The 23,379-nt window shown below is 54.9% G+C and overlaps 1 long non-coding RNA gene across 2 annotated transcripts; it reads right to left on the bottom strand.

Moving 5' to 3' along the window:
* Nucleotides 1-18,409: 18,409 nt before the first annotated feature.
* Nucleotides 18,410-22,280, bottom strand: LOC109765258 (uncharacterized). Of its 2 annotated transcripts, XR_012184362.1 has the most exons (8): nucleotides 21,929-22,280; nucleotides 21,419-21,513; nucleotides 20,133-20,473; nucleotides 19,902-19,985; nucleotides 19,721-19,813; nucleotides 19,493-19,601; nucleotides 19,161-19,393; nucleotides 18,410-18,811 (listed from the first exon to the last, which is right to left on the bottom strand). It is a non-coding gene; the product is annotated as an uncharacterized lncRNA (long non-coding RNA). The 2 variants fall into 2 exon arrangements; XR_012184363.1 differs by lacking the exon at nucleotides 19,902-19,985.
* Nucleotides 22,281-23,379: the final 1,099 nt, after the last annotated feature.

Raw genomic sequence — 23,379 nt, 5'->3', positions numbered from 1 at the left:
GAGGCGTCTCATGGAGGCTATCTTCTGGCCTTCCGCGATGAGGGCGAGGCGGCGTGCCTCCAGGGTCTCGGCGTCGGCATCGGCCGGGATGGGGACGGAGAGGTCGTGCATCGCCGCTTGCAGGGCGTCGTGGGCATTCTCGCCCGAGTTGGCGACGTGGCTGATGACCAACACTTCGGTGACAGCGCTGCTGCCGCTGTCTGCTCGAGGAAGAGGATCGTCGAAGACCACCACGTCGGAGGGGTAAGCGTCGAGCGATGCCGTGTCGGAGTCGACGGGCATCGGGTCGGTGGAGCCGACCGACTCCACATCTGCAGCAGGGTTGCTGGAGATGTGAAGCTGGTCGAGGAGGCTGACGAGGCGGCTCTCGGGGTAGTCCGTGCCTGCGTCGGACGCAGGCTCGTCGGAGATGCGAGTCTCGCCGAGAAGATCGGCGAGGCAGCTTGCTGCGCAGGCGTCGTCGACGCCTTGCAGCGCGTCGAGGCAAACGCCATCGGGCGCAACAGGCTGGCTGCACACGCGGGGGAGGAAGAGGGTTCCCGTCCAGAACAGGTCTTCGCACGACGGTGCACCTGGCCCCACGGTGGGCGCCAAATGTCGGGTGGTAGGTGCGACATATGCCAACAGGTGGCTTATCATTGTGGGTGCCAATAAGACGTCGTCGGTGCCTGGAAACGGGATGAGACGAAGACATGCACGCCAGCGAATCTTACCCAGCTTCGGGGCTCTCCGAGGAGATAACACCCCTAGTCCTGCTCTGCGGGGTCTCCGCATGATCACTACATCAGGAAAAGTAGCTACAATCGCTCCTAGAGCTGTGGGGTTCAAGGGAGAAGAAGTACAAGGCTAGCTCTTGCTTCTCTCTCTCTATGGTGTGTGTGCTGTGCTAAGAAGCCAACCCTTTGCATGGGTGCCCCGGGGGGTTTATATAGGCCTACCGCACGGGGGTACAATTGTAATCCGGCTGGGCACTGGTCCCAGCCGTCAGTGTCTATGCTCGCCGGCTTCTCCGCCGGCTGTTGAGGCCCGCCGACTGGTGGGTCCCGCCGTCTGCCGGCCTCTTGGTCGGCAGGCCGGCCCCACCGCCTAGGGTCTTGTCGGCGGCTGCTTACTGTAGCCTTGCCCCTGATGACGAGGGCTTCGTTGAGGTAAGCGTGGCTACAGTGGGCCGCCTCGAAGGCTCTCACTGTAGCCTTACCTCGTCTTGTCTCCTTAATGTGGCACATGCTTCGAGGGAGGGGGTAGCCGGCTTCTAGGGGTCGGCTGCGCCCTTGGCCGACTGGGGGAGGCCGGGCCGCCTTCGCGCCTCTCTCTGGCTGAAGGGGCCCGCCGCCCGTGGGCCATACTGGCGTCTGCCGTGGGTGACGTCAAGGCTAGCATGGCTACAGTGCCGAGCCGGACGGGAGATGGCCGTCCCGTACGGCGTCCTGTGGCCATGCCTGCCTCAGGCTTCGGGGGTAGTGGGCCGCACTGTGGCCACACCCCGTCTTGTCACCGTTATGTGGCGTAGCTTTGGTGGTTGCGGTCTTGGCCGGCTTCTTGGAGTCGGCGCTCTTTGAGGCCGGCTTCTGGGAAGTCGGCATCCTTTACGGCCGGCTTCCTGGAGTTGGCCACCCCGTGGTTATCCTGGGGGGGAGGTTGCTGAGGCTGGGTCGCCTTCCGTGAGTCGGCTTCATAGGTAGCCGACCAGGGAAGGTGGTCCAATGCTTGTAGTGCTTGAATGCCCAAAGGCCTGATAATTTTTTGGAAGAGCCAGGGGCAGTCGGTTAGGCTACCCGTGTCCATTTACTCCGACACCTCCTCAGGAGCAGCCTCGCCAGGCAGGCTCACGAGGGGCAGAGAGATCAAGGCAAGGCAAACCTCGCGAGGTTCTCATGATGTGAGCCATGACGATCGAGACCAGGCGGGCTCTAGCGCGCGCAGCGTCCTTGTTTCCTCTTTGGTGCTAAGGAGGCATGCGCAGGCGCGGAGTACCGAGGCATCAAGCAAAGGATTCCACATCGGTGCAACGAGACCAAGACCAGCAGGACGGCAAGACGGAGGTCACCATGGAGCCCAAGGCGGCGTCACCACCAGAGCCTTTTGCAGGCGAAGACCACTTTTGTTAGGATAAGCTGTACTAGCTGTCCCCTTTCAAATTGGCCGTTGTTGGCTCCCTTCCCGCTCAATATTTGGGGAGTGGACCAGGGCCTCTATAAATAGGACTAGCCACCATAGTAGGAGGCATCTCATCTTGACTAAACCTCACCCACACAAGTTCGCCAAGCACAAGAACACCTCAACCTCAGGAGGCTATTCTTCCCCTTGTACTGTTCATCATTAGCCCAAGAGGCAATCCACCACCACACACTGGAGTAGGGTATTGCACCACAACGGTGGCCCGAACCAGTATAAATCTTGTGTCCCTTGTGTTGTGAGTTCGTTCTTGAGATCTTAGCTAGTTAGGACGTGGATTGGTAGGGGCGAAATCTTCGTGCGCACCCCGGTGTTTGAACCTTGAGGGTTTTGCCGGAACCCGTGATCCGACATTTGGCGCGCCAGGTAGGGGTGCGCCGAAGCTTCCTTTCCGTCACTCCGCGTCCCGTTGCTCCGTCGTCTCCATGGCGGACGCTCGCCCTGCTCGTGCAGAGCACCGGGCTGCCCTCACCACCCGCGTCGCTCAGACGGCTCCCGTCGGTGGGCCACCTCGTCGTTCACCGTCGCCTGCGGCCAACGCCGCCACCGGCCCGGTGGGGAACGAGCAGCAAACATCCTCGCTGCACCCCTCAGTGCGGCGGGACGGCCGCACCGCCACTCCATCGCTGACCCCGGCCGGTTCCTTGACCCATGCACGCCGCGCTCCCATGGGCGCACGAGCTCCTGCGCTACCGCCCAGTCGACGACCTCTACGAGGACTGGCTCGACCGCATCGCCGAGCTTGTTCGCGCCGCAGGGGCTCCCCTGTGCCGTCCCTCTCTCTGCCTCGCCCTCCGCCAGCTACGGGCGACGTAGCTCACGGAGCACCTCCACCACCTCTGTCCCAAGACGGCGCCAAGGCGCGCGGCTCCACGGCACGACCCACCGCGTCCGGCACCCGGGCGTGAGGAAAGAAGTTGTCAAGAAGTTACTCGACCGCAAGAGAACGCCCCGCCACTCCTCGCACCGCCGCGCCAGGATCGTTTGCTGCGGCAAGGCCCCGCGCCGCTTGCCGTAGCGGCGCGTGGGCACCAAGACCAAGCTCCACCTCCAAGGCAGGCCCCGGTGACCACGGCCGGCTGCCGCGCCTTCACCCCCGAGCTGCGTAGCGTTGCCTGGCCGGGCAAGTTCAAGCCAGATCTGCCTCCTTGCTACGACGACACCCCCGACCCCGCGGAGTTCATGCAGCTCTACGAGCTGAGCATCGAGGCGGCCAACGGCGACGAGAAAGTCATGGCGAACTGGTTCCCCATGGCTCTCAAGGATGGCGCCCGCTCCTGGCTCCTGAATCTGCCCCAGGCTCGATCTCCTCCTGGGACGAGATGCGCAACCATTTCGTTGCCAACTTCCAGGGCACTCGCGACCGCCCCTCGGCCGCGGGTGACCTGTGCCGCGTCAAGCAACAACCAGGAGAGACCCTCCAGAAGTACATCCAGCGCTTGAACAACGTCCGCCTCAAGATACCCAAGGTGACGGATGAGGCCATCATCTCTACGTTCTCTGATGGCGTCCACGACGTCAAGATGAAAGAGGAGCTCGCTATCCACGAGGAGTCGTGAACGTCTCTGGAGTTGTTCAACCTGGCGACCAAGTGCGCAAGAGCTGAGGAGGGGCGCCTCTCCCTCCTCGAGCTCCCAGCTACGGACCAGGAGGAGAAGAAAGCCAAGCCCAAGGACATGAAGCGCAATGGAGCAGCCGTGCTCGCGGAGGAACCGGACACCAAGCGCGGCAGGGACCAGCCCGAGTCATCCAAGAGCAGCCGACCGTTCTGCGCCTTCCATAACCTGCATACCCACAACACCAGCGACTGTCAAGAGCTCAGAGCCATTCTAGAAGGACGCTTTGGTCGACGCCCCGAGCGCAGCGACCGGGGCTACGACCGAGGAGGAGGACGTGGTGGCGGACGCTGGGACGACCGTGGCCCGCGCCAGGAGTGGCGCGACCGGCCTCGTGAGGACCGCTGGCAGGATCAGCCTCGCGAGGGCGCCTAGAGGGACCAACCTCGTGAGGATCGTCCTCAAGGCAACGCTGGCTTCCCTCCACTACCGCCACCGCCAAGAAGGAATGACGACCACCATCAAGACGAGGGGGCTGGGGGCTTCCAGGAGCCACGTGCTATCGCCTGCATCTTGGGCGGAGCTCAGGCCCCAGCCTCACAGCGTATCTTCAAACAATTTTCTTGTGTAGTGAATGCAGTCCTCCCCAAGCTTGAGGCCACACGCTCGCTCAGGTGGTCCAAGTGCGCCATCACCTTCAGTTCGGCAGACCAGCTCAAGTGCGCAGCTACCGCTGGCGCCCTCCCAATGCTTTGTTCACCAGTCATCAGCAACGTGTAAGTTACCAAGACCCTCATCGACGGCGGCGCAGGGCTCAACGTCCTGTCCGCCGACACGTTCGACAACCTCCAAGTGCCATATGACCAGCTTCAGCCTACCAAGCCTTTCTCAGGAGTGACCGACAGTTCCACCACACCGATAGGGCAGGTCTGCCTCCCTGTCACCTTTGGAGAACGCAACAACTACCGCACCGAGCTCATCGACTTCGACGTCGCCTACATCCGCCTGCCATATAATGCGATCCTCGGGTACCCAGCCCTGGCCAAGTTCATGGCGATGACCCATCACGGCTACAATGTCCTCAAGATGCCGGGAAGCAGCGGAATCATCACGGTCCCGTGCGAAGAAAGAGATGTGGTGTGCTCCCTCGAGCGTGCCTTCCAAGCCGCAGCAACCGACGACCCCGATAGCAAGGGCGAGCACCCTCCTGAGGCCACCCCCAAGAAGAAGAAGCAGCAGCACCATGCGGGGTCTCAGGCAAGCGGTGCCTCATCAGGATCGGCGCCCTCACCTGGGGCACCTCCCTCCATCGCATAGGAAAGCGCGCCCGGTGCCCCTCTTGGGCAGGTCTCGAGGGCTCTCTTCTGGAGGGCCTCAGACTTTGCCAAAATCACAAGGGAGGCGCTTGGGCACCACTTGGAGGCGTGCTTCACGGCATGTTTCCCTCAGGAGGGCACAGGACAAGGAGTGCCCACCGTTCAGGAGTTCATCACCAAGACCACTCAGGAGCTGCAAGATGCAAGGGCCATGCGCGGCGGCCGCCGCTCACCAGGCGCAACTCCCCATCCAGGCGAGGATGTCGGGCTGCGTGTTTGCATCGACATCCTAGGGCTCACCAGGTCCGCCTCTCAGGAGCTTTTCTGGCCTTTGCACGTAGGATGCTGCGAGGGCCCACCTCACAGCTACGTTCGCATGCCTTTTGGCCTCCTGAGCGTGGCGACCGCCTATCAGCGCAACCTGCGGACCATCCTGGCGGCTCAGGAGGCCAGGCACCACGCTGTGCTGACGGAGATGGAGATGGTCCTCAAGGAACCACCGGGACCCCTAGAGCCTCCCGAGGCTCAGGGCCCCGGTGGCTCATGAGGAGCAACCCCTTCGCCACGTACCTTCAGCTGCCCCAACTCTCCTTCGTCAATAGAACCAGGTGACATTTTCCAAGTTTATTTAGCTGGGAGCTCCCCTCGGGCTGCATCATTCCCAGGCCGCGTGGGTCCGTCCCTGTGGCATGTATCCCTTTTATGTCTTTAGCTTACCTTGCTGGGGGCGCCCCTCAGGCTGCATCATCCCCAAGCTGCTCGGGCCTGACCCAGTGGCATGTACCTTTCCCACATTTACTTAAGCGTGCTGCTTCCGTGCTTAACCTGCGTATGATTACTACTTCTTCGATCGTCACCCACCTTGGGGGCTACGCACGCCGGCACGGCGCTGGTGCATGCGTCCGTCCCTGTCACGTCGACAAACCTGAGCGGTCGAGCTCTGGCTCGCGGCACGCCCTATGCACGTCACCTCACCAGGCCCTCAGTGCCTTCATTTCCTCGCGGAGCAACCAGTGGCAGGCTGGCAACCATAACGGCAGACCGTGTTCCTCCTTGTGATGGCTTGCAGGAATCTCATGAGGATAGCAGCAGGTGGCACCGCGAGCTCCCACTTCTTCCATGTAAACCGCTTGCGCATTAAAAGGGGGGCTCCTGAGCATCGCGCCTCAGGAGCTCTTACTGGCTCTCCAGCCCTCACCCCCTGGCCTTGACCACGGCACGCGACCTGGCATACCAGCGGCGGCTGAGCTCGCTCGAGGGCCGGGACCTGAGGACGTAGAGCATGAAGGAGAGCATGGGGGAGGGGGGACTCGTATGGGCCAGACTTAGCTACGCTGCAGACGCCTGCGCACAAACCTCGCGCGTCCCGAAGAGTTAACCCCGAATAGCCAAGATAAGTCCCGCACTCAGACCAGCTAATCGTTGGAGCCTAGGAGTCGTGCTCGCCGCAATCCTATTATGGTGACGCCGCCTCCCTTTCTTACTTTACCACGGCTGCTTGAACGCTAAAGGGGACCCCCTGAGCATCGCGCCTCAGGAGCTCTTACTGGACCTCGGGCCGCTCACCTCCTGGCCTTGACAACGGCACGCAACCTGGCATACCAGCGACGGCTGCAGCTTGCCTGGGGACCGGGACCTGTCAGCGTAGAGCATCAAGCCGTCGCGAGGTTGGAAAGTGGAGACCGAGCCTATACAGGACTTGCATTCACAGATTTCCATAATCAGGATAATATCAACAAAAGACATTACAAACCCTTTACATGCCCCATGGGGTACTTCTTGGTTCCTCGCAGGGAACAAAAGACGGGAACCTAGGAGAATCCTATCTACACACCCCCCGCGGCTGACGTCATCATCAACAGTGGGCCGCGGGAGGCCCGCGCCAACCCCATCCAGATCAGCGATGGCGGCGGCCGGACGTTGCGGCCCTGTTCCAGGCGCGGCGAGAGCTCGGGGGCACTTAGCTGTCGTCGCTCATCTCCAGAGTCTCATAGAGCTCAGGAGAACCACTGGACTCCCAAGAGTCGCTGCTGCTGGAGTAACCACGAGCGGAGCGCACATCATCCTGGCGCTCCCCTCCAGGGCAGCACTCCAGGCGGCGGCCCTCCGCGTCGAAGACCTTGAAGAACAGCGTGGAAGCGCCGTCATATTCAAAGTGGATCGCGAGGGCACCCTCCGCACGGCAAACCCGCGCGACCTCGCCCCAGCCGCGGGTCATGAAGATCTTGCCGGGGAAGACCGCTTCAACCTCTGCTCTGGTCGCCGGAGCGTCGCAGTCAGCATGCTGCAACCAGAGCTCGAGGGGTCCCCTCGGTGGCATCACATCAGAGAAGAACCGCAGGAAGCGGATCCAAGAGCTTGGGGCATCGCCGTCCACAGCACAAACTCGCGCGAGGAGTCCGTGGCGTGGACTCCAAGAGCAGCAACGCGCGTTACCGCGGCACGTCGACCTTGGCCACGGCGCGCGCCGACGCTCGTCGCTCCTTCCACCTAAGCCTTCGGCTTGGGCATACAAGGGCAGTGGATACCCAGGAGGAGGCCGCTCGCACCAAGGCCTCGTCACCACCTGCATCGCCGCTGCGTCGTGGCGGTGAACCGACCTCTTCTTCGGCGGGAGCGGCGCCGGCGCGTCGAGGGGAGTCTTTCCCTTCTCCGCAGCAGAAAACCTTCGGATGGGCACCATTACTACTAGCAGAGGGTCAAGGAGGAAGAAGCAAACAGGATAGGGAGAAATGGCGATGGGGGTTCTACTCCCCTCCTCATTTATAGTAGGAGAAGGCCAACCAGCGCCCCCCACGATCACAGGTAATGATGGTTTTCCTTGCATGTTGCAGGGACTTGTCAAGTCGGGCAGTTGCCGAGGCAGCTTGGGGAAGCGGAGACGCCCACGTCCAATCAGCCGCCACGCGTCGACCAAGGCCGCAGACTTTTGGGGCCCGCGGCGCTCTGCGCTTGACCTTTGGCTTCGCCTCGAAGCCAAGCCCGAGCACGCCTTGGGCCCGGGGGCTACTGTCGGCATCCTGGGAACGGGGGTCCCTAGACTTGCCTGCCTGCGGCCCATGGCGTGGCTGTGCTAGCAGGCCTGTACGGCCCATCTTCATCAACAAGGCACTCAAGACCCTCGCGAGGCAGAGGACACAAGACCTCCTCAGGAGCGGCCTCGCCAGGCAGCCTCGCGAGGGGCGGAGAGATCAAGGCAAGGCAAACCTCGCGAGGTTCTCGTGATGTGAGCCATGACAATCGAGACCAGGCGGGCGCCAGCACGCGCAGCGTCCTTGTTTCCTCTTTGGTGCTAAGGAGGCAAGCGTAGGCGCGGAGTACCGAGGCATCAAGCAAAGGTTTCCACATCGGGGCAACGAGACCAAGACCAGCAGGACAGCAAGACGGAGGTCAACATGGAGCCCAAGGCGGCGTCACCACCTGAGCCTTTTGCAGGCGAAGACCGCTTTTGTCAGGATAAGCTGTACTAGTTGTCCCCTTTCAAATTGGCCGTTGTTGGCTCCCTTCCCGCTCAATATTTGGGGAGAGGACCAGGGCCTCTATAAATAGGACTAGCCACCATAGTAGGAGGCATCTCATCTTGAGTAATCCTCACCCACACAAGTTCGCCAAGCACAAGAACACCTCAACCTCAGGAGGCTGTTCTTCCCCTTGTACTGTTCATCATTAGCCCAAGAGGCAATCCACCACCACACACTGGACTAGGTTATTACACCACAACAGTGGCCCAAACTAGTATAAATCTTGTGTCCCTTATGTTGTGAGTTCGTTCTTGAGATCTTAGCCAGTTAGGACGTGGATCGGTAGGGGGGGAATCTTCGTGCGCACCCCAGTGTTCGAACCTTGAGGGTTTTGCCGAAACCCGTGATCCGACAAAGATGTCCAAGATAGTATATTTATAGGTGAAGCCTCTCTTTCTTTGTTACTTCCTATTAATTGCAACAATGACCAAAACTATGTTTGTAAACTCTCAACAACTTTCGTTCATCATACTCTTTATATGTGAAGTCATTACTCTCCATAAGATCAATATATGATCTTTTTATTTCTTTTTATTCCTTCATTTATTTAATTCCCTCAAGATCATAGAAAGAAATAAAAGCCCTCAACTCAAAACTACTCTTTATTATATATAACTCATGGACTCGATTACATACATAGAGATCAAAATAAAACTCAAAGCTTGATCATACTAAAACTTTATTCTACTAGATCAAGATATAACTAAAAGGCTCGAACTAAGAAAAATGATAAAGATAAAGATGTGATGGTGATACAATACCGGGGCACCTCCCCCAAGCTTGGAAGTTGCCAAGGGGAGTGCCCATACCCATGTATTTATGTCTCTTTCTTCGGAGGTGGTGATGATGGAGCTGTTGATGAAGTAGTGCCGCACATCGAGCGTAGGAGATGCTCCAATTTACGAATAAGTCCCTTGAGTGCGGTGATATGCTCTTGCAACAGAATATTTTCACGAGTGAGATACTTGTTTTGCACACAAACTATTTCAATGATCTTGAAAGCTTCAATTACAATAGGGGTAAGATGCTTGTAGTAAGGTTGAAGGATGTCTTCTTCTTCTGTTGCCGAAACTAGATCTTCCGCGGCCTTCTTGATCTTATTACCCTCGTTGATTTCCCCGAGTTCTTCTCTCTACATCTCTATCTTCATTAGCCAAACATCGTCGCCCACGTTGTTCAAGGAGGGGGACGACATGATGCCTGGCCTTGAAAACTCTGGCAGAAAACAGCTCGAAACAAAAACAGGGGGTATTATCGTGGTACGGTGGTCAAAACCTTCGGGGGGTTATATAATGAATTTTTACCGACCATAAGAAGTGTCGTGCAAGAAAACAGAGTTCGGAGGGCACACGAGGTGGCCACAAGGTCGGGGGCACCCCCGGGGGTAGGGCGCGCCCTCCACCCTTGTGGTCGCCTCGTGTCACTTTCGGAGTACTTTTAATTTTCCTAATTTTTTAAATATTCCAAAAGGGGGAAAATTGCTATTAGAACAGTGTTGGAGTCGGTTTACTTACCGTACCACATACCTATTCCTTTTCGGAGTCTGAAATGTTCTGGAAAGTGTCCCTTATGTACTCATCCGGTGTTACAGTGTCAATAATATTGGTCTTAACATTTATGGGAGTACCTAAGATATAATGTTTGATTCTTTGACCGTTTACCACCTTCAGATTTGTACCTTCGGCATTGTTGATTTTTATGGCACCGGAACGATAGACCTCGTCGATGATGTAAGGGCCTTCTGTCAGATTCGGGGTTCCGCAGACCCTTGAGAGGTTCGAACTCTGGGGTGCGTGCGAAGAACTCTCTCTTCCCAGTCCGCCCGCTCAACAATCCCACGGCCTAGCTCGACGAACCCAAAGAACAAGAGACACAGGAGTTTATCCTGGTTCGGGCCACCTTGTGGTGTAATACCATACTCCAGCTTTGTGGTGGATTGCCTCGAGGGGCTGAGGATGAACTAGTACAGTGGATGAACGGCCTCAGGAGGTGAGGTGTTCTTGAGCTCGATGAGCTGGTGATGTGGTTCGGGAGGGAATTGATCTGTCCCCTCTATGGTGGTTGCTAAGTCCTATATATAGTGGCCTTGGTCCTCTCCCCAAATGAAGGCGGGAAGGGATCCCACGGCAGCCAAATTTAAAGGGGGACAACTAGTACAAGCTATCCTGACAAAAGCAGTCTTCTCCTGCAAAAGGCTCTGGTGGTGACGCCGCGGTGGGCTCCGCGATGACCTCCGTCCTGCGTCCTGGCGGTCTTGGTCTCATTTCACAGATATGGAAATCTTTAGTTGATGCCTCGGGACTCCGCGCCTGCGCTTGCCTCCTTGGCACCAAAGAGGAAACTGGTACACTGCGCCCGCTGGCACCCGCCTGGCCTTGGTCGTCACGGCTCACATCATGTGAACCTCGCGAGGTGCAGCCCACATTGATATCTCTGCTCCTCGGGAGCCAGCCTAGTGAGGTCATCCCCAGGGAGGTCTTGGTGTCGTCTGCCTCGCGAGGCTTGGCCCCTCGGGAGGGTCTTGAGTTGTTGTTGCTGAAGCTGGGCCATACCGGGCCGTTGACGGAGCCACACCATGGGCCGCAGGCAGGCAAGTCTGGGTACCCCCGTTCCCAGGACGCCGACGGTAGCCCTCGGGCCCAAGGCGCACTCGAACTTGGCTTCTAGGCGAAGCCAAAGGGCAAGTGTGGAGCACCGCGGGCCCTAACCGCCTGTGGCCTTGGTCGACGCGTGGCGATTGATGGGACGTGGGCGCCTTTGCTTCCCCATGCTGCCTTGGCAACCGATCGACTTGACGAGACCCTACTGCATGCAGAGAAAACCATCATTACGCGTGATCGCGGAGGCCGGCGGTTGGCCTCCTATCGGCTATAAATGGGGAGAGGGGCGGAGCCCCCTCTGCTCACCTCCTTCTTCTCGCCGCACACTCTCTCTTCTTCCTCTTTGTCTTGCCGTCTCGCCGCAGCTCCCATGGCGCCGACGAATTGGTTCTCCGCTGTGGAGAAGGGGAAGGCTCGCCAGGAGGGGCCCGGCTCACCACCGCCCAAGAGGGGGCGGGGCCGCCCCCACAAATACGCCACGATCCCTTCCGTGGCTCCTTGGGGGTGCGGGCGTACTTCTTCGAGGACCGACGTCGTCCTCGGTGGCCCTGGCAGTGTTTCCTCTCGCGACGGGAGCCGCCCGGGGCGGAGCAGCCCTTGCACCGAGGGGAGGCGAGCCGTGGTCACCCAACCTCCCCGGCCACGCTTCCATTCAGCGGAGGTGCTCCTGGAGTTCGTCGTGTGATCGGAGAGGCCGGTCGGCACCTGGCTCCAGCTCCTGCACTTCTTTACCGGTGAGCTGACGGCCATGGGTATTGACGGCCTCTGGTTGCAGGCCGATGGTTGCTGCAGCAAGGCCTCCTGGGCCGTGGTGGAGGTCTCCGCCGCGAGCAACGTGGCCCTGACCCGCGGTTGGCAGATGTTTGCCCACGCGCGCGGCCTGAGCGGGAGGTGCACCCTCCACTTCAAGTACGCCGGCGTCACAACCCTCTATGTGAGAGTGTTCGGGGGAGATGGTCGTCCCGCAGGGTGTTGTCCCAAAGATGGCGGCGGCGACGGCGAGCTTGGTTTTGACGACGACAGTGACGACGCTGTGGGCGAGATTGCCCTTGGTGACGGCCGCGGCTCGTCCAGTGGCGGCGGCTCCTCCTCCAGTGAGAGCACCAGCAACGGCGGCTATGACCAGCTGCCACATCGCTGGGCTCGCTTTGAGTCCGGCGCCACGCTCCGGTGAAGCGCGAAGAAGGCTCGGGCTGAGTCCGGGAGGCCCTTGGATCCAGGCCTCGTGAGCTGCCACGGTCACGCAGGCCACTTTTGTTTTGACCTTTCCTTTCTTCCTACATCTGAAAAAAGTAGGGGGACCTGCAGAGGCGTGTAACGAACCATGGTGTTTATGCTACTATGCTATGTTTTATTGTCCCGATGTTGTGCTGTAGTGTTCATGCTCCAAATGGGTATGGTACGATAACTTAGCTTGATGCGCCCGCAGTAGTTTCCCTCGCGAGAGCTCATGCTTCATTACCTGGTGAGGCCCTCCTTGCTGACAGCTCGAGGGTCATTGACCTTAGGAGGTACCATGAAGCTACGGGTTTGTTTGAAAAACTTGGTCGGGTGCCCTATTCTTCCTTGCACGAGCCCTCAGGGCACGGTGGCTTGGTGATTCGCGTCACAGTGCCCGGGGGCATGGACTTCAAGGGGGGTGCACAGATCACGAGTGTCTTTGAGGGCGTCTCACGAGGATAGAACAAGCTGAAGCTTTGAGGGAGTGGGGCTTCGGCGAAGTGTGTTTGCGGTGCGGGGCGAGCCCATCGCACGCACACACCTGCCCAGCCCCCGCGCGCGAGACGCACGAGAAGGAGCGACGGGCAACTGCCGCCCCTCCTAAACCAGAACCAAAGCACAAAAGAGAAAACGAAGGGGAAAGCGGACTGGGCAACTGAAAACAAGCAAACTCCAAATTTCATTAAGAAGTTGCAAATCAACTACAGAAAGCAAATGAACAGCCACGTCCGGCACCTAGTCTAGCCTTCTCACCAGCCCGGAGCTAAGTGTTGCCACTAGGACGTGGGAGGGAGCCCCCGAGGCCGGACGACGGCACTCTGGAGACTCCGGGGCATGTACAGCCCCACTCATTATTACGTGAGAGTGTCATGAGCGGAGACCTTCACAGGCACTGGGCCTTGCTTCATGAGTAGAACTCCCTGAGGTGCTGGATGTTCTAGGCGTTCTGGATGGGGATCCCGTCCTGCGTCTCCATGCGTGTGGTGCCACGCCTGGAGACGCGGGCGATCCTAAACGGGCCCTCCCACATGGGTGAGAGCTTATGCAGCCCTTCCCTAGAGAGCACCCGCCATAGGACAAGATCACCCACCTCAAGCGTCCTGGAGCGGAAGCTGTGGTAGTGATACCACCGCAGCGACTGCTGGTACCTTGCCGCTCGGAGCGAGGCTTGACGGCGGCGTTCCTCCCCCAGCACAAGATCCATCCCCCGCATGGCGTCCTGGCGTGCCTCATCAAACGCCAAGACCCGCGCAGAGCGATGCCTGACTTCATGTGGGAGAACCGCGTCAGCTCCATAGACGAGGAAGAATGGTGTTTCGCCGGTCAGCTTGGTCGCAGTGGTATGGATGGACCACAACACTGACTAGAGCTCATCCAGCCAGCCCCTGCCACAGGATTCGAGCTTCTTCTTCAAAGTCCTTGCTTTGAGGCCCCTCAAGACCTCTGCGTTTGTGCACTCATCTTGTCCATTGCTCCTGGGGTGTGCCACTGAGGCATAGCATATCTGCGTTCCAAGATTAGCACAATATGTTTTCAAAAGGTTGATGGTGAACTGCGAGCCGTTGTCGGTGACGATGCGATTAGGGACTCCGGGTCGGCTCACGAGGCCCTTGATGAACTTAACCGTCGAGCCAGCCGGATGGTACGGACTGGCTCCACTTCTGCCCACTTGGTGAATTTGTCGATGGCAACGTAGAGGTAGCGGTAGCCCCGGGCGCTCAAGGGAACGGTCCCAAGATGTCCAGCCCCCAGATCGCAAACGGTCAGGAGTGTGGGATAGTTTGGAGGCCCTGAGCAGGCTGATGGATTTGCTTGGCATGTAACTGGCAGGCTTCACTGGATCTCACCAGCTCGGTCGCGTCGTTGAGTGCCGTGGGCCAGTAGAATCCGCTGCGGAACGCCTTGCCCACCAAGGTGCGCGATGACGAGTGATATCCGCAATCCCCACCGTGTATGTCGGTTAACAACTCGCACCCCTGCTCCCTGGAGATGCATCGCAAGGAAACATCATTTGGCCGTTTTCGATATAGCTCACCGTCCTGAATGCAGTAGGCTGTGGCCTGCTGAGCCACGCGCTCCGTGTCTTCCTCCTTCTCCGGCAGGGCTCCCTGCAGCAGGTACGCCTTAAATTCTTCGGTCCATCACCCTTCCTGAGGTTCGAGCGCGAGGAGCAGGCGTGCTCCTGAGGTTGGGCCGCGGGCAGGGGCTCCCGAGGTTGGTGGCGGGGGAAGTTCCTCCTGAGCCGGTGTTGCCTCCGCAGCCGGAGGGGCTGCCGAACGCTTGAAGAGTCGCTCCTCGAAGACGCCGGGCTCCTGCGGCTAGCGTTTGGACGCTCTCTTGGCGATATCGTCAGCTTCCTTATTCGTGTCGCGAGGTACGTGCTGTAGTTCCAGGCCCAAGAATTGCTTCTCCATCTTTCATACCTCTGCCAGGTATGCCTCCATGTGTTCATCCTTCAGCTCGTACACCTTGTTGGAGAAGTTGACGAGGAGCTGGGAGTCGCCCTTGATGGTGAGGTGCTTCACGCCTAAGGCGGCCGCTGCCTTGAGGCTGGCGATCAAGCCTTCGTACTCCGCGATGTTGTTGGAGACCTTCTTGCCACGTTGGAAGCAGAGCTGCATGGCACAGTAGAGCTTGTCTTGGGTAGGCGAGATGAGCACGGCTCCGGCCCCCACGCCCTGGCATGCGAAGGCGCCGTCGAAGTACATGAACCAGCTGTTTGGCGCTTTGCTCCCTGAAGAGAGGGACCGGTCCTCGCCTGCTTCGGGCCTCGGGACATCGGTCAACTCCGCCACGAAGTCGGCGAGCGCGCACCCTTGATGACCCTGGTGGTGTTGAATTCCAACTGGAATGCCTGTTCGATGTTCCACTCGGCGACCCTTCCCGTAGTGTTGGGGCTCCGGAGTACCCTCTCCAATGGGTAAGCTGCCTTAATGGGGTGGCCTTGGAAGTAGTGGCGCAGCTTGCACGAGGCCACGAGGAGCGCGGGCAGAAGCTTCTGTGGCATGGGGTAGCATGCTCGTGCGTCACGTAGTACCGTGCTGACGAAGTACACCGGGTGCTCGGCGAGAGCGGGAGCGTTGGTGGAGTCCGAGACCTCCTGAGGCTGGGGCGCCTCTTCAGGCTAGGGGACCTCAGGAGCTCGGTTTCCTGTCGGGGCAACCGCAGCCTCAGGAGCACCGTCTTGTGGGGCCTGGTTATCTGCTGGTGCTGTCGTGGCTTCAGGGGCGTTGTCTTCGTGTTGCATCATCCCAACCAAACGTGTGGCGTCGTGTGGTCGGCTCTTGTCCCAGTGCTCCTCCTGGACGGCCACCAGTGCTGCGCTAGAAAAATGAGGCGTGGCGGCCAAGTAAAGCACCAGGGGCTCGAGAGGACGCGGCGCCACCATCACCGGCGGGCTGGTGAGGTATCTCTTGTGGTCTTGAAACGTCCCGTCAGCCTCCGGAGTCCACTCGAACGGGCCCTTCTTTTTCTCAGCTTGAAGAACGGGAGGGCGCGCTCTCCCAGCTTGGAGATGAAGCGCCCTAACGAAGTCACGCAGCCCGCCAGCTTTTGCATTTCCTTGAGAGTCTGTGGTGGGCTCATCTCTTCTATTGCCTTGACCTTCTCTGGGTTCGCCTCAATTCCTCTGTGTGACACAAGAAACCTAACAACTTACCGGAAGGGACACCAAACACGCATTTCTCCGGGTTGAGCCGCAGGTCCACCCTGCGCAGGCTGGCGAATGTTTCTTCCAGATCCTGGATGAGGTTCTTTGCCTCCCGAGATTTTACCACGATGTTGTCGACGTAGGCCTCAGCATTCCTCCCGAGCTGCCAGCCTAGAGCGATGTGCATCAGCCGCTGGAAGGTTGCCCCAGCATTACGCAGCCCGAACGGCATGCTGGTGTAGCAGTACACCCCACATGGGGTCGGGAAGGCCGTCTTCTCGATTTCTTGTACCGCCATCTTGATCTAGCGGTAGCCCATGAAGGCATCTAGGAAGCACAGCAGGTCGCACTAGGCGGTGGAGTCGATGATCTGACCAATGCACGGGAGCGAGAATGGGTCTTGAGGGCAGGCCTTGTTGAGGTTGGTGAAGTCGGCACACATACGTTCCTTCCTGTCGTTCTTGCGCACGATGACCGGGTTCGCCAACCACTCTGGGTATAGCACCTCGCGGATGACACCAGCTTCTTGCAGCTTGCGAGTCTCTTGGACGATGAAGGACTGCTTCTCCGTGGACTGCCGCCACGCCTTCTCCTTCACCGGGCATACGTTAGGGCCCACCCTCGGGTGGTGCTCGATTATCCCCCTCGGGACCCCAACCAGCTGCTTGGGCTCCCAGGCAAACACCTCCTTGTTTGCACGCAGGAAGTTCACAAACGCCTCTTCTTGGTCCGGGGTGAGGTCAGCACCTATGGTGAAGGTGGCTCCCGAAGCCCCGCCCTCGTCGACCGGTACCTGCTTCGTCTTGGCCCAATGTTGGGAGAACAACTGCTTCTTTTTGGCCGGCGCAGCCCCCTGGGCCTCAGGGGCACCTCCCACTTTCGGCCACGCAGCAGCCGCGGCCCTGAAGGCGTGGTTGAGAGCCGACAACGCCTCCTTGGTGTCTCCACCCATGATGGGGACGCCGCTGCTTCCCGGAATCTTCATGAGGTTGTAGGCAGGGTGAGTTGCCGCCATGAACTTGGCCAGAGCCGGGTACCCGAGGATGGCGTTGTATGGGAGACCGATGCGGGTGATGTCGAAGTCAATGAGCTCGGTGCGGTGGTTGTCGCGGGTGCCGAAGGTGACAAGCAGGCGGATTTGCCCCGGGGGCAGGTGGAGCCGTCGACGACTCCAGAGAACGGCTTGGTGGTGCGCAGCCGGCCGAACAGCATGTGAAGCAAGCCGAAAGCTTCCACAGAGAGCACATTGAGGCGAGCTCCGCTGTCGATGAGGGTCTTGGTTACCGCCACATTGCAGATGGTGGGGGTGCAAAGCATCAGGAGCGCGCCCGCGCCCGCCGTGGTTGCGGGGTGATCCCTGGACGAAAGTGAGGTCGGCGCTGGGCGACGCCCACCCTCGAGGAGCACCCTACTATACACGGGCGGCACCCACTTGGCGAAAGAACTACTTGACGTGGTTGTCTGAGGGCGGCGCTTGTGAGCCGTCGAGGAGGGCTGTGATAGCGGGGGGAGCCTGCACTGTGAACTGCATGACAAAGAGGCCGTGCAACTCCTCCCACGAAGCCACAGAAGACGGTGGCAGGCTGAGAAGCCAGACGCGCGGCATGCCCGTGAGGGCCATGGGGAACCAGTTGGCCATGACCTTGTCGTTGCCGTGGCTGCCCCAACGGCCTCCTCGTAGGCCTGGAGGAAACCTGCCGGATCTGCCGCGCTGTCATAGCGAGGCGGCAATTCTGGCCTGAACTTGGGCGGCCACCGCACCCGCCGAAAGGCGGGGGTGAAAGCTCGGAGGCCCGCAGCGCCTCCGTGCACGCCCATCGGTCTGGTCGGTGAAGCGGTGCTCGCCATGGGAGCAGGTTGGTGAGGAGAAGCGGTCGGAGAAGTGAGGCTTCGACCAGTATAAGAGATCGGGCCTACTATGACGAGCTAAAAAATGTCATCGAATAGCTAATAACGTCACAAATTACCCCCTGATGACATTTTATGGGCGTCACAAGCATCGTCACGGAATCCCCGTCACATATTACTCCTAGTGACGGCGCACACGCAAAAACATCATCAAAATTGGGACCTTCAATGACATTATATAGAACGTCATCGACTTACTATTTCCATGACGACCAATTAATGTCACATGTTAGGAGAAAATATGCCGTATTGTACCATATTCAGTGACGAGGCAACGTCACTAACTTTACGCCACATCAACACCCGAGCAGCTATCCCACTAGTAGTGCCATTACTTTTATTATGGATGAAGATGACGACATCAAAATATATTTACTTTCTTTCAAATCTAAATTACGATGAAAATAAGTATTTATTTCACATCACATCACATAAGATTATATAAAAAAGTTGAAGAGAAAAATCACATCATAAATTGATATCAAAGACAAATCATATTATGTATGAAATCGTCTCAGCCAAATCATTCTGTAAACAAAAATGGCGGTAAAAAACAGACTCAAGTTTAACACAGACAATAGACAAGATGAAAACTAATATTAACTAAAGACCACATATGTTATCCTGATGATTGCAATGTAAGGATGGCATTCATGAACCATCTGGTTGGGACTGGGACTGCTGAGTTGCTTGAGCCCTCAAAAAATCAAGCAGATTGTCCGTCTCCTTTTGCTTCTTTGCCCAGGCTTCATTCTTCTCTTGCTGGCTCTTCTTTAGAGCTTCCAATTCTTCTTGTTGCTTCTTTTGTATCTCTTGAAATGCTCTCTCTCGTGCTTCAAGTCTTGCGACTAACTCCTCCCGATGCCTATAAATGACAAAACACAACAATGTTGCATCGTAATGAGATGAAAACATACAAGATAACAAGGTACAAGGGTACCAATTTAAAATAGATAAGTACATTATTAAATGTCAAGGCAAGCATGCCGACGGGACAATGAAACAGTAAACTCAAGAATAACTTGTAATGTTTTAAAATATGCATAACCAACAGCTTGATTACAGGAAGCATCACCAAAAGGATATCAAGTCAACAACCCAGGTTAAAAGAAGCACTCCTTAGTTGAACTTTCGTTCACTTCAATGAGTGCACCATGCACACAGAAGCAAGAAAAAAGAAACAACAAGAACAAAAAGGGAAATAAGATAATTACCTGTCATTTGCATCTCTTGCCTCTCTATCCTTCTATTCAATTATTTCTTCTAGAAATCGGATCTAGGCTCATGAAGTAGAGCTCCCAGACCTCCCGGATCTTGATGCATACCCCATGCTAGAAAGGACGGTGCTATGGGCGCTTTCTTCCTTTAGAACTTCAGCCACAATCGATGTATCGGATACTGGCTGCTCACCTTCTGATTGTGCTTCCCTTCTTTTTTCCATCGCATTCTATAGTACAAAGAAAAATATTGATGCTAAGGCAAAGTTCATATGCTAGCAATATGAGAATCTATTTCAAGTCAGAAATAATAGAGGAAGAAATCTTACATGAGCTAGAAGTCCTGACTCAGCTCATGCTATCAGTCTTGCTGTTTGTATGGGTGTCTTTGAAAAACTCAATGGGACTTGGGTCATGATTATTGTACTTGTCTTTTTTCTACAAGATATATGAAATTGTAACATTACTACTACTACTACATGCATACATACATACATACATATATAGGCCAGATGCAATAGACATAGGACTACAAGTAAGATATTTGGAATTCTTACAAGTTTGCTGAAATAGGAAACATAGGACATAGATCCCGTCTTTTGGTGTTGCCTGACAGCTTCTCGGTTTTCCTTATTCATTTGACATATTTTCTACATAAAAAATGAATATAAGTATTTACATATGGTACAGTAGATGTGAATGCAAAAACTATTGTTGGTCGCATATCTTGTTACAAACCTTGTTTCTTTCATCAGACCATTTATTGACAAGGCTAGTCCAATTCTCATGAGTAATGTTGGGTGGCTTATTTGATAATGCTTCCTGACAGAATATGTGAATCAATCTTTCAGTCAATTATTTGTGATACTTATAGTGCACAATGACATACAAATGATACAAGCAAGGCAAAATTAAAGTCAGTCAATTGACATTGTACATATTATTTAAGATGTACGTCTGCATGATTACCATTGCTTTGGACTTTGGAAGAGCGACCTCCTCTTCATCTCTCAAATCCTCTTCCTCTACATAGGCCTCCTCTTCAGCATCTGGTTCATACTCTGAGTCACTGCAATCATCAGCACCTCGTGCCTTTCGTGTCAGTTGCGCATTAGGAGCACTAGGGTATACAAGGCTACGAGCTATGCTTTGTATGTCTTTAAGAGACTCCTACTCCGCAGCCTTGCGTTCCACAATCCTTGCATCCCTTTCCTTCAAATATGCCTCACCCTTGCGTTTCTGTTCCGCAAGATATTCCCTGCTATGCATATCACTCTCCAGAACTGGTGGCATGATTTTAGTAACTGAAGCTGGAAAAGATGACAGAGAGCGAACTTAATGAATTAACGAAAGATCTACCAGCCTACATTATCAACACTAGATGACTGAAATCTGCTTAAACTTGTTTGGAGGAGTACTTGTAACGTACGTGATTACATTAACTTATCTCTTGAAACTTGGCTTTCATTGCTAGTAGACAAAAAAGGCTAGATTGTGTAAAATAGTTATAAACAAGCAGCTCTGCTATTAAGTAGTTCATGTGTTCCTTAATACTCAAACTTGGAGTTGATGCTTGTCATTTGAGATGGCCAGGGCAATATTTTAGCAGGTGCAACCGGAGCGGTTGAGCAGGGCCTAAAAAATTGGAGGGCTCCCGACCTTTTAGGTAATTAAGATGTTAATTAAATAGAGAATTAATGAGAGTAAACAATGATGGAAATATCGGACCCCAAGGCCCAAGCCACCTCGTACTTCTCTCTCCAATCCCAATCCATCAAAATTACTCCCAGCGACCCCCTCCTCTCTCTCTCTCACTCTCTCTCTCAATGCATTGCTACTATTCCAAAAAAGAAAACAATCTCAAGGCCCAAATTAAATTACTCTAGCAGATCATGGTCATGTACACTAGCAATCACCCAGTGGAGCTTTACGTGCAGTCTTTCATGATCTACAACTACAATGCTACTCTGAAGGTTGTGGGAGTTCTCAGCACCCTATTCTTTTATTACTACTCGTGTTTATAAGTACACTACTACATCCAGTTTTTTGTTCTTTCTTGAATTTGTGCATCTGGTGCTGAATTCTACATGAAAATTATACTATTGCAGTGATTAATAAACTATACTCCAACGTCGGGGCTTAAATTTTGATTTGCACAGGGCCTCTGATTTTCTATGTACGGTCCTGGAGATGGCAAAGACATTACTGTACGATACTTTTGAGGGTTGCAGAACAGATCGAAGTAAACAACTTACTTGGAAATATGGAGCATCCAGAATTCAGTTAAACAAGAACAAGTGCAGACTCGGCCTTTATTCAGTTTCGAACAAGTGCAGACTCGGTCTTTATTCTGTTTTGAACAAGAACAAGTGCAGAATCAATCTTTATTCAGTTTTGAACAAGAACAAGTGCAGACCCAGTCTTTATCAAGAATTCGAAATAAATAACATACACTGTGAACTCCATATGGTAATATATTGTATCAAGAACAAGTGCAGACATTATGTTTTGACCATCCTAGGTAAGGACGATTTATGGGGTAGCAGAACCACAAACAGGGAAGCCACATGGTCGCTGAACTACAGGAAATCTCACGACAACTGAGTAAAAATCGAGTAAAACTTACAGAGCTACGGGATTTGCCACATGGTCGTTGTATTTAGAGATGTACACGACCGCGTGTGCTTTTCTCCCCCAAATCCCTTCCATGGTGATCCCTTAAGTCTAGATCTTGCGGGATGAGGAGGGCGGGATGAGTAAATTACCGTCAGCCGACGCTGGTCGCTGCAATCTGTGGGGAAAGAGAGACAGGTGGGGAGGCCTCCTCCAATCCGCTGTCGCTGGTTGATGTAGTGGATCTGAGCTCGGCCGGTCGGGCGGCCTCCTCCAATCCGCCGTCGCCGGTCGCTGCGAGCAGGGGGGATAGAGCGGAGTGCTCGTGGGGATGGTTGTGTGGTGGATTCAAGGTCGGCCGGCGGGCGGCCACCCCCAATCTGCCGGCCCTGATCGCCGCAGTCGTGGGATATAGGAGATTCGATTGAATCTGGCGAAAAAATGCCGGGGTGGGCGGTGACCTTTAGTGGTGCCTCTTCGCGGGCGAAATAGAAGGAGAAAATTTGGCTGGGCCTTTGACGGGTGGGGACAGGATGCGGGAAAAAGAAAAAGAAACGGAGGGGAAAGAGTTTTTCTGGTGTGCAGATTGTTTTATTTTTCAGAATTTAATTTCCACATAATGTTATGCAATTCATTTAATACGAAATAAGTAGCAAATGATTATTAAAAAAAGTAAACCTTGCATAGACATTATGATGTGGTATTTTCCATGTACTCTTTTCTAGAGACTTGTAAATATATATGTCGAAAGTTGTACATGTTAGATAACGTATAGAGGTGTCTTAAATATGTGATCTTGGAATAAAACAAAATGCAAACGAGTGAATTTTTGTACTACTCCCTCCGTCTGAAAATACTTGTCGGAGGAATGGATGTATCTAGATATATTTTAATTTTAGATACATCTATTTTTATCTTTTCCGACAAGTATTTCGGGACAGAAAGGAGTACTTGTGTAAATAAAATTGGTAACGTCAGATGATGGTTTTCAACGACGACTGTTTAGAGTCTGAATCTACTCATCCGCGTAATCCCCATCCTCTAGTGTAAGCGATCTAGGATGTATAAAGCCCTTTTTTAGATGTATAAAACTCCTTTTTTATCAAGAGCACTCGTTGGTAGTGGCATGCAACTAGACATGAGGTCGTCCGATCATTGTACCCAACTTTTTTCATTCGACACAAACACACAAATGAATCTGTCCTAGAATTGGGCCTACTGTTCCTATAATTATCCATGATATACACATTTTTCTGCCAACTACTACCTACCATTTTTATTTTTGAGATCGAACCAAACAACCGCAATGTCATACACATCACCTCACGAACAACCGTAATAAACTTATTTTCCATGCCACTGACTATTTATGAGATACAACAAAATAATTACATCGCTCGATAAAATGTGAGTAAACAATGTGGGGTCCCATTGTCAACATTGACGTGTGGGTCCTACCATTCAATAAGATGTGAAGCATCTATGATGGGTCCCACTTCTGGACGTCACATGACAAAAAAATGAGCATCATACATTTGTAATAATCGGTGACTTTAATAGGTTTGTCATCAAAATTACCAAATCGTCATAGAAATTGGCGGAC

Source organism: Aegilops tauschii, chromosome 5 (assembly GCF_002575655.3).
Source record: "Aegilops tauschii subsp. strangulata cultivar AL8/78 chromosome 5, Aet v6.0, whole genome shotgun sequence".
NCBI lineage: Eukaryota > Viridiplantae > Streptophyta > Magnoliopsida > Poales > Poaceae > Aegilops > Aegilops tauschii.
Note: the sequence above shows the minus strand (reverse complement) of the source record. Positions and strands in the feature narration are given on the sequence as shown.